Source organism: Calliphora vicina, chromosome 4, assembly GCF_958450345.1.
Source record: "Calliphora vicina chromosome 4, idCalVici1.1, whole genome shotgun sequence".
Classification (NCBI taxonomy): Eukaryota; Metazoa; Arthropoda; class Insecta; order Diptera; family Calliphoridae; genus Calliphora; species Calliphora vicina.
In genome coordinates this window covers 115,454,310-115,465,003 of record NC_088783.1, presented here as the reverse complement: position 1 = coordinate 115,465,003, position 10,694 = coordinate 115,454,310, and the positions used below count along the sequence as shown (strand labels likewise).

Here is a 10,694-nt window from a genome sequence, read left to right as displayed (position 1 = left end):
CGGCTCGAATGGACCAAATGTTTGCGCAGCGGCAAATTAGGGAAGAGAAATGAAATAAAAAACAAGAGAAATAAAAAACACAATAGTTTTCTTCAATTTGTAAAGTTGAGAAAAGATCTCAATTTATTTATTACCTTTAGCTATATATGGTAGCGAGACGAAGTTATAATTATAACTAACTAGAAATCTATTATGTTGGTGGCCAATAATATTTAAGTACCGTTAACGGTTATACTAGTTAGTTTTTGGTGTAGAAACTCCTCACAAAGATGTATAAAAACAGGAGTAGACCAAACTACTAACTAGTATTAACCCAACAAACCAAACAATGTTAAACTGGGTAAAAAATTAGAAATTTATTAATTTGTACTTAAACAATTTGTATGAATTGTGGTGATTATATTAAGTCAGACAAAATAAATCCTAAATGCAATTTACTACATGCAAAAAGCTGTTGATTTAAAAAAAAAGAGAATTTTAAAGCAAAACTGCAAAAATTTAAATAAAATTTGAACTTTTTTTAAAAAAAAAAACAGCATAATTTAGGCTGAATATAGTCTTGGGTATTTTGAAATTCTAATCTTGAATTCTATATTTTAATAACCTTAAAACTGAACAAACTTGTTTTTGAAACCTTTATATCTACCATTTATTATTAAATAATTTAAACACTTTTCATTTAATACATAAGTTTAGATAGTGTGCTTTATATCACAGAAAACAGAATTAAAAAATAATGATTCTTTCAAAAGTTATGGATATTTTAAGGTCTCCTTAGCAATTTACTTTGGGGCGTATGATTAATATTTAATTCATTTTTATTAAATAATATTAATCATACGTTAGACAGCTTATTTAAAGTTTAGAAGCAAAAATCCTTCTTTAAACAAGTAAAAGTCTAAATTGAAGGCTGAGAAATTATATCTTAGCAAAAATTTTGTATTTGGTACTTTTACAAAAAGTACTTTTTCAAAAATATCCAAAAACCGGTAAAATTTCACTTAAAACTAAAATATTCATTATATTTTCTTCAAAAAATCCATTTTTTGGTACTTTTTAGTTGAAATTGTAAATTTAGTACTTTTTACAAAAAGTACTTTTTTGGTACTTTTTTTAAAAATATTTAAAAACACACAAATTTCGCTTAAAATAACATATTACCTTACTTAAAGTGCATTTTTGGCACTTTTTGGGTGAAAGTATAAATTGTGTAGTTTTTACAAAAAGTACCTTTTTGGTACTTTTTCAAAACTATTCAAAAACCGGTCAAATTTCACTTAAAACTAAAATATTCATTTTATTTTCTTCACAAAAGTAATTTTTTGGTACTTTTTAGATGAAACTATAAATTTAGTACTTTTTACAAAAAGTACTTTTTTGGTACTTTTTTAAAACTTATTTAAAAACACATAAATTTGGCTTAAAATAACAATATTACTTTACAAGAAGTACATTTTTGGTACTTTTTGGGAGATAGTTTTTACAAAAAGTACCTTTTTGGTACTTTTTCAAAAATATCCAAAAACCGGTAAAATTTCACCTAAAACTAAAATATTCATTTTATTTTCTTCACAAAAGTAATTTGTTGGTACTTTTTAGTTGAAATTGTAAATTTAGTACTTTTTACAAAAAGTACTTTTTTGGTACTTTTTTAAAAATATTTAAAAACTTATAATTTACGCTTAAAATAACAATATTACTTTACTTAAAGTGCATTTTTGTTACTTTTTTGGTGATAGATAGTTTTTTCAAAAAGTACCTTTTTGGTTCTTTTTCAAAAATATCAAAAACCGGTAAAATTTCACTTAAAACTAAAATATTAATTTTATTTTCTTCACAAAAGTAATTTGTTGGTACTTTTTAGATGAAATTGTAAATTTAGTACTTTTTACAAAAAGTACTTTTTTGGTACTTTTTTAAAAATTATTTAAAAACACATAAATTTCGCTCAAAATAACAATATTAGTTTACTTAAAGTGCATTTTGGGTGAAATTATAAATTGTGTAGTTTTTACAAAAAGTACCTTTTTTGGTACTTTTTCAAAAATATCCAAAAACCGTTAAAATTTTACTTAAAACTAAAACATTCATTTTATTTTCTTCACAAGAGTAATTTGTTGGTAGTTTTTAGATGAAAATATAAATTTAGTACTTTTTACAAAAAGTACTTTTTTGGTACTTTTTTAAAAATATTTAAAAACACATAAATTTTGCTTAAAATAACAATATTACTTTACATAAAGTGCATTTTTGGTACTTTTTGGGTGAAAGTACAAAATTGGGTAGTTTTTACAAAAAGTACCTTTTTGGTACTTTTTCAAAAATATCCAAAAACCGGTAAAATTTCTACTTAAATAAAAATATCAATTTAATTTTCTTCACAAATGTGAAGTTTTTGGTACCTTTTAGTTGAAATTGTAAATTAGTACTTTTTACAAAAAGTACTTTTTTGGTACTTTTTTAAAATTATTTAAAAACACATAAATTTTGCTTAAAATAACAATATTACTTTACTTAAAGTGCATTTTTGGTACTTTATGGGTGCTAGTATAAATTGTGTAGTTTTTACAAAAAGTACCTTTTTGGTACTTTTTCAAAAAAACTAAAATTTTGCCTAAAATAAAATTATGAATTAAGTGTTCTTACATTTTAGAACAATAGCTTTCATTTAGTGATTTTTACAAAAAGTACTTTTCTGGTACTTTTTTCAAAATTATCCGTAAACAGACAAATTCCACCCAAATTAATAATATTACTTCAGATTCATTCACAAAATGTACTTTTTGGATTCTTTGAAATTAAAAATTGTAAATTTAGTACTTTTTACAAAAAGTACTTTTTTTGGTACTATTTACAAAAATCTAAAAATACGTTATTTTCTTTATTTCCTTTAAAAATTTCACGGTTTTATAAAAATAATATAAATTTTAGTACTTTTTGTAAAAAGTACTTTTTTATAAATTTCCCAAAACACGATTTTTTGCCCTTTAAATAACTAAAATACGTCAAAATAACAATAAAAGTAGTGTTAAACTTATTAAAACCAACTTTTTGCAATTGGAAACATATGTTCTGTAGACCCTGAGGCGTATGTTTATGCCTGAATTATTCTATATTAATCATACCCACTGTAGTTTTTTTATAGGGTTTTAATCAATATTAATCATACATCGTGGTGTTATTTTAATAACTATTTTTAACGTTAACAATTATATCTGACACTTTCGTTTTCCCTATTAATTTTTAAATAAAATTTAATTGTTATTTAGTACAATTACAACACACCCAGCAAGGTCATTAGTTTTCTTATTGTTTTTTTGTTTTTTTATTTGTATTTATTACATTTGCTTTTAAGCATTTATATTTTAATTGTTTGCAATTTATACATAAATTCATTTGAGCAATTGTTCTGAGAATTTATACTGCAAAACTATTGATACGAGCAGCAAGCACACCAGTCTAATTGTCTTGTTAGTAAAAATAGATATTTACCACACAATTGCAAAAGGGTGCAACATTTGCATTGTTTGAATGTCTACCCTCCCTCAATTGAATTTATGTTTACCCCTTTAGAAAGTTTTTTAATATGAGAACAGAAAGTAGCTGTTTGACTAAAATCGTTATTCAATAATCATTAATTTTTCAATTAATGGCTGTCAAGTCGGTTGGTGGTAATTGCTGTTTGTCTATTTGATGGCAAATATATTGTTGATTAAAAGAAGAGAAGGAAAGCAAACAATTTTAAAAATATTTAATTAGCAGGGGGAAATTAGAGGGATACTAAGGGGGTTCTAATGAACAAAGAAATGTACATTAAAATCAGTTGATTACTTTGAAAACAGAATTAGTTTCTTTCGAAATAAATTTGTTTAATAATTGCTGTTCTCAAGTGAATTTTAGCAGTTTTTTTCATAATTTTTAAAAAGTACCAAAAAAAGTACTTTTTGTCAAAAGTGCTAAATTGTTTAAATTTTTTAAGAATATTAAGCAAACTAGCTTTAAAAACATATTTTAAACAATTTTTCGAAAAATTACCACAAAAAAGTACTTTTTACAAAAAGTACCAAAAAAGTACTTTTTGTAAAAACTGCGAAATTGTTAAGATTTTGTAAGAAAATTGAAAAAACTAATTCAAAACTCATGTTTTTGTACATTTTATAAAAAAAGTGCTAAATTTTTTAGAATTTTTTAAAAATGTGAAAAAGTACCAAAAAGTACTTTTTGTAAAAATCTACTAAATTAATTAGATTTTTCTAAAAGTAAAATAATTGGCTTTAAAACTAATTTTTTTACAATTTTCAAAAAAGTACCAAAAAAAAGTACTTTTTGTGAAAAGTACCAAATCGAAAATTATGCTTTAAAACAGGTTTTAAAATACTGGCAAAGGCATAAAAATAATATTTTTGTAAATTTTCCAAAAAGTACCAAAAAAGTACTTTTTTAAAAAGTACCAAATCGAAAATTTAGCTTAAAAAAAGTTTTTAGATATTTGAAAAGGCATAAAAATGTATTACTACAAATTTTTTTTTAAATTTTCCAAAAAAGTACTTTTTGGGAAAAGTACCAAATCGAAAATTTTAAAGAAATTTTTTTAAAAACTTTTCAAAAATGTTTTTTAAAAACGTTTTTTTTTACATGTTTCAAAAAAGTACTTTTTCTGAAAATTAAAAATTTTGTTTAAAAACAGGATTCTAAATATAGGTCCTTTTCATTTCTCTATATTTACGAATTGAACTACAAAAAATCCTTAAAAACTAATTTTTAAGCATTTTTCCAAAAAGTACCCAAAAGCTTAAAAATAGGATTATAAAAATTTACAAATTAATTATCTTCTTTAGAATGTAAAATAAATTAACTAAAATTTCGTAAAAACTAATTTTTAAACATTTTTGAAAAAAGTTCCAAAAAAGTACTTTTTGTAAAATCAAAAATTTAGCTGAAAAAAAGTTTTTAGATATTTGAAAAGTCATAAAAATGTATTATTACAAATTTTTAAAAAAAGTACCAAAAAAAAGTACTTTTTGTAAAAAGTACCAAATCGAAAACTAGGCTTAAAAATTTAAGAATTGAAATAAAAAACCATACAAAACTAATTTTTTAAAATTTTTAAAAAAAGTACCAAAAAATTTACCTTTTGTAAAAAGTACCAAATCGAAAATTAGGCTTCAAAATTTAAGAATTGAAATAAAAAATCATAAAAACTATTTTTTTTTTAATTTTTCAAAAAAGTACCAAAAAAAGTACTTTTTGTAAAAAGTACCAAATCGAAAATTAGGCTTCAAAATTTAAGAAATGAAATAAAAAATCATAAAAACTATTTTTTTTTTAATTTTTCAAAAAAGTACTTTTTATGAAAAGTACCAAATCGAAAATTTAGCTGAAAAAAGTTTTTAGATATTTGAAAAGACATAAAAATGTATTTTTACAAATTTTTAAAAAAAGTACCAAAAAAAGTACTTTTTGTGAAAAGTCCCAAATCGAAAATTTTGTTTAAAAACTGGTTTCTAAATATTTTTAAGGCATAATTTAAACATAATTCAAAAAAAGTATCTTTTAAAAAAAAAATTTAAGAATTGTAATAAAAAACCATAAAAACTAATTTTTTAAAATTATTCAAAAAGTACCAAAAAATGTACTTTTTGTGAAAAGTACCAAATCGAAAATTAGGCTTAGAGTTTTAAGAATGGAAATAAAAAAACATAAAAACTAATTTTTTTTAATTTTTCAAAAAAGTACCAAAAAAAGTACTTTTTGTAAAAAGTACCAAATCGAAAATCAAGCTTAAAAAAAGTTTTTAGATATTTGCAAAGGCATAAAAATAGGTTTTTAAATATTTTTCAAAAAAGTAACTGTGGAAAAAAATTATTAGTTGTCATAATGTTAGTATTGAAAAACCAGTAGTGCCTTTTCATTTCTTTAAAGGGTAATAAATAGTTCATGTAATCAAATCCTTTTCATTACATTTTTTTTTATTTTAATCTATTAAATATTAACTTAATTAAAAGGGTTTATGCATGATTCTTAGCAAATGTATATACATATGCCTTAAGATAGGCAATTATTTATGAATTATGTAAATGACACACGACAATTTAAATATGCCGGTCTAATTTGCTGGAAACTACATACATACTTGTAATTCACATGCTTAAGGTCATAAATTACTAAGAAAAACAAAATGTCAAGCATAATTTAAGGCTGAAGTTTAACAAAACAAAACTTGATATCAAGGAAAGGATGGGAAAATATATATTTATACATTTATACAAAAACGTGTTCCTATTTCCCGGAATTCTCTTATAATACATAATTTCCCTCTATGACGAAAAATATGTTAGTAGAAAAAATGTATATAAAAATCCTGTGAAAATGTATTTAGAACTGAGTGTATTCCATATGAATTGTTTCGACTCGTATTTCTATCGACATTTGTAGACGAACTGGCAGTTAGTGTAGTCTCCTCGTATAGTTTTTTCCTTTTAATATAAATGCTAATTTGTTAGCCTATTTATGGGCTAGCAAATGTTTACATAAGCATTGCATATTTTAAGGCGACAATTATCTACATATGTATGTTTGTATTTCAACTAAACAATTTAATGAATATTTGTTAACATAATTTTAAAGTAAAATTCATATAAATATGGAATAATTTGAAAATGCGTAGATACCCAACCTAAATATCATCACAAAACATAATAATATAACATTGAAAATTGTAATTAGCTTATTTCATAAGCTAATTTTCACCCACCTTCCTACAAATTGTAATTTTTTTATTTGTATTATTTGTAGCCATAGCAATATTATAATAAAATTTATGTAATGTTAAATTAGAGTGTCTATGATAAAGTTAGTTTTATTTACATATAATCCGATTTAATAATCTGCATTATTGGGGATTACTTACACAAAAACTCAAGCACAGAAGCACAGCAAAGTATTGTAAATAATGTTTAATAAAAGCAAAAGGCAATATTAGGGGAAGGTTAACCAAATATCATAAGAAAAATCTTAAGAAATTGCTAAAAAAAAAAAACTTAAATGAATTAAGAAATTTCTTAAAAAATTCAAAATAAAGTTTTAATTTTAAATCAAATTTTGTGGGTTTTGTTTACAGTTCAAGCTAAGAACTCCTTCCCTCTTACATAACACTCTGTTTTATCAGCAACTTTTTAACATACAGAGTTTTAGATTGTATAACTATAATACCTAAAATAAATAACTGTTAGAGATCTAAAATTAGCTATTAGAGATAAAAAATAACTGAAAAGCAGTAATTACCAAACACATTTGATGGAAAAATCATGCCTTAAAACTTACAATTGTTTAAAATGCTGCTTACATGACTTTCTTTATTTTTTTGAAAAAGTACCAAAAAAAGTACTTTTTGCAAAAAGTACCAAATTTTTATTTTTTTTAACAATTTACATAGCAAGTTTAAAAAAAATGTAAGAAACATGTTTAAAACTAATTTTTTCGTGGTTTTTTGTATATTTTTGAAAAAGTACCAAAAAAGTATTTTTGCAAAAAGTACCAAATTGTTATTTTTAACAATTTACATAGCAAAGTATAAAAAAATTTTAAGAAACATGTTTAAATAAAATTTTTCATAATTTTCTGTATTTTTTGAAAAAGTACCAAAAAAGTACTTTTTGCAAAAAGTACCAAATTGTTTTTTTATCACCATTTTACGCAAAGTGTAAAAAAAATTAAAGAAACATGCTTAAAATAGAATTTTTCATGATTTTCTGTATTTTTTTGAAAAAGTACCGAAAAAGTACTTTTTGCAAAAAGTACCAAATTGTTATTTTTTAACACCATTTTACTCAAAGTGTAAAAAAAATTAGCTTAAAATAGAATTTTTCATGATTTTCTGTATTTTTTTTTTTTTTTGAAAAAGTACCAAAAAAAGTACTTTTTACAAAAAGTACCAAATGGTTATTTTTTAACACCATTTTACTCAAAGTGTAAAAAAAATAGTGAGACATGCTTAAAATAGAATTTTTCATGATTTTCTGTATTTTTTTGAAAAAGTACCAAAAAAGTACTTTTTACAAAAAGGACCAAATTGTTATTTTTAACAATTTATATAGCAAAGTGTGAAAAAAATTTTAAGAAACATGTTTAAATCTAATTTTTTCGTGAGTTTTTGCATATTTTTGAAAAAGTACCAAAAAAGTACTTTTTGCAAAAAGTACCAAATTGTTATTTTTTAACACCATTTTACTCAAAGTGTAAAAAAAATTAGTGAGATATTTTTTTTCATGATTTTCTGTATTTTTTGAAAAAGTACCAAAAAAAGTACTTTTTCTAAAAAGTACCAAATTTATATTTTTATGCAATAACACTTAAATAATGTTGAAAAATCAATTACAAATTAAAAAAAAAAAGGTTTTTCAAAAAAGTACCAAAAAAGTACTTTTTTGAAAAAATAGCTCAAATCTATAAATATGAATTAATATGATAAAAATAAACAATTTCCATAATTTTTACATTATTCTTTACATATTATCGCAAAATTTTCCTTAATCTTTGGCGTATTTAACTTAAACAAAAGAAAAAAATCTTATTTGCGTAAAATGTAGGTTGTGTGTTTTAAAACTTACACAAAACAGCATATTTTTACAAAATAAACAAACATTTTTTTTGTTTTTGAAAATATGAAAATATTTCTTAAGTAAACAATGAACAAATCATTAAAAATTTCTAAGAGAAAAGAATTTCTTTAACAACTTTGTTATCTAACATAAAAATTTTCCAGAAATTTTAATTCTGTTTTGGGAAGCTTTCACTGTCCCTCATAAATTTATCCTTTTTAGTCGGTATTTAATGATTCAGTTATTCATTGTTATAATTGCTGGTGAAATAGACATTTAAATTGGCCACATGCCACAATTAAATACTCAACTTTGTTGTGTCTGCGTTGCTGTGTGCACACAACTGAATGTACATATGTAGAGTGGTGTGCATTTGCTGGCCATTTTCAGGAGTGTGATTGATGTTCTCCTTTATATTTCATATCCCATGCGTGTAATTCTGCAAACAAACCTATGCATATAATATGGACCCGTATTAAAAACCTGTTAAGGTTGGTGGTCTAGTTTAGCAATAGCGTCATGTTGATGGTTGTGATTCCTGTGCGTGCAAAAAAAAAGTGTGCTGTGAGTAATTTCATATATTGAAAATTTTTGATTTTACATTTTTGTTGGATTTATTTTTAAAATGTTAAGCCTATTGTCAATGCGTAAAATACAAAATTACAAAACATAAACATCATTAAATGGCATATAATTGCCATGGTGCTATAGATTACTTAAATACTGGGCCTGTTAAATATTAAATTTTTCCAAAATTTTATAACCAAAAATAATAATTTTTAATCACCAACTATTAAGCAAAAATTTATGGTAACATATTGTGGTCAAACTGCATTTAATGTAAATATCGATTGTTTTATTTAAATACTTACCACACTTTGTTGCAGACAATTGGGCAAATAGCCAAATAAATAAATATAAAATATTCAGTAACCTTAAAAATTTAACAAAATAAACAAAATTTTGTTATTACAATTAAATTTTTTCCCAAAAAAATTATTTAAATTTTAAAAATTATTCAAAAATTTAGTAATTTTTTGAAAATTTTAATCAAAAAATATTAATATTTTAATACATACAATGTGTTTAAACATATTCCATACATAAAAGTAATGAATTCCAAACTTTTTGAAAAAAGTAGTATTTCTACTACTATTTTTAAATTCAATAAAAATTATATTTTTGAAATGCCTTAAACACTATTGATCTAGTCTGACATTTTTTTTCGAAATTTACTACTATTTTAAAAAAGTAGTAACAAATTTTTTGGGTTTTTAAGAGTTTTAACAAAAAAATATTATTTTCTTAATTCTAAAATTTTTCTTAAACATATTCCATTTAAAAAGTATTAAATTCCTACATTTTTTGAAAAAAGTAGTATTTCTACTACTATTTTTAATTGAATTAAAAATAATATTTTTGAAATGCCTTAAACACTTTTGATCTATTCTGAAATTTTTTTTCAAAATTTACTACTTTTTTAAAAAAAGTAGTAAAAAATTTTTTGGGTTTTTAAGAGTTTTAACAAATAAAATATAAATTTCTTAATGCTAAAATTTTTCTTAAACAAATTCCATATAAAAAGCATTAAATTTCATACATTTTTTAAAAAGGTAGTATTTCTACTACTATTTTTAAATTCGATAAAAATTATATTTTTGAAATGCCTTAAACACTATTGATTTATTCTGAATTTTTTTTTTCGAAATTTAGTACTTTTTAAAAAAAGTAGTAACAAATTTTTTAGTTTTTTGAAAGTTTTAACAAAAAAACTATTATTTTCTTAATGCTAAAATTTTTCTTAAACATATTCCATATAAAAAGTATTAAATTCCCTACATTTTTTAAAAAAGTAGTATTTCTACTACTATTTTTAAATTCAATAAAAATTATATTTTTGAAATGCCTTAAACACTATTGATCTATTTTGAAATTTTTTTTCGAAATTTACTACTATTTTAAAAAAGTAGTAAAAAATTTTGTGCTATTTTGAAAGTTTTAACAAATAAAATATTATTATCTTAATGCTAAAATTTTTCTTAAACATATTCCATATAAAAAGTATTAAATTCCATACATTTTTTAAAAAGGTAG

General features: G+C 22.2%; 1 protein-coding gene across 3 annotated transcripts in view; it reads left to right on the top strand.

The window, feature by feature from the left end:
- Pdfr (Pigment-dispersing factor receptor) overlaps positions 1-10,694 on the top strand; it is an 87,739-nt gene that overhangs the window by 40,584 nt on the left and 36,461 nt on the right. The window lies entirely within an intron of this gene.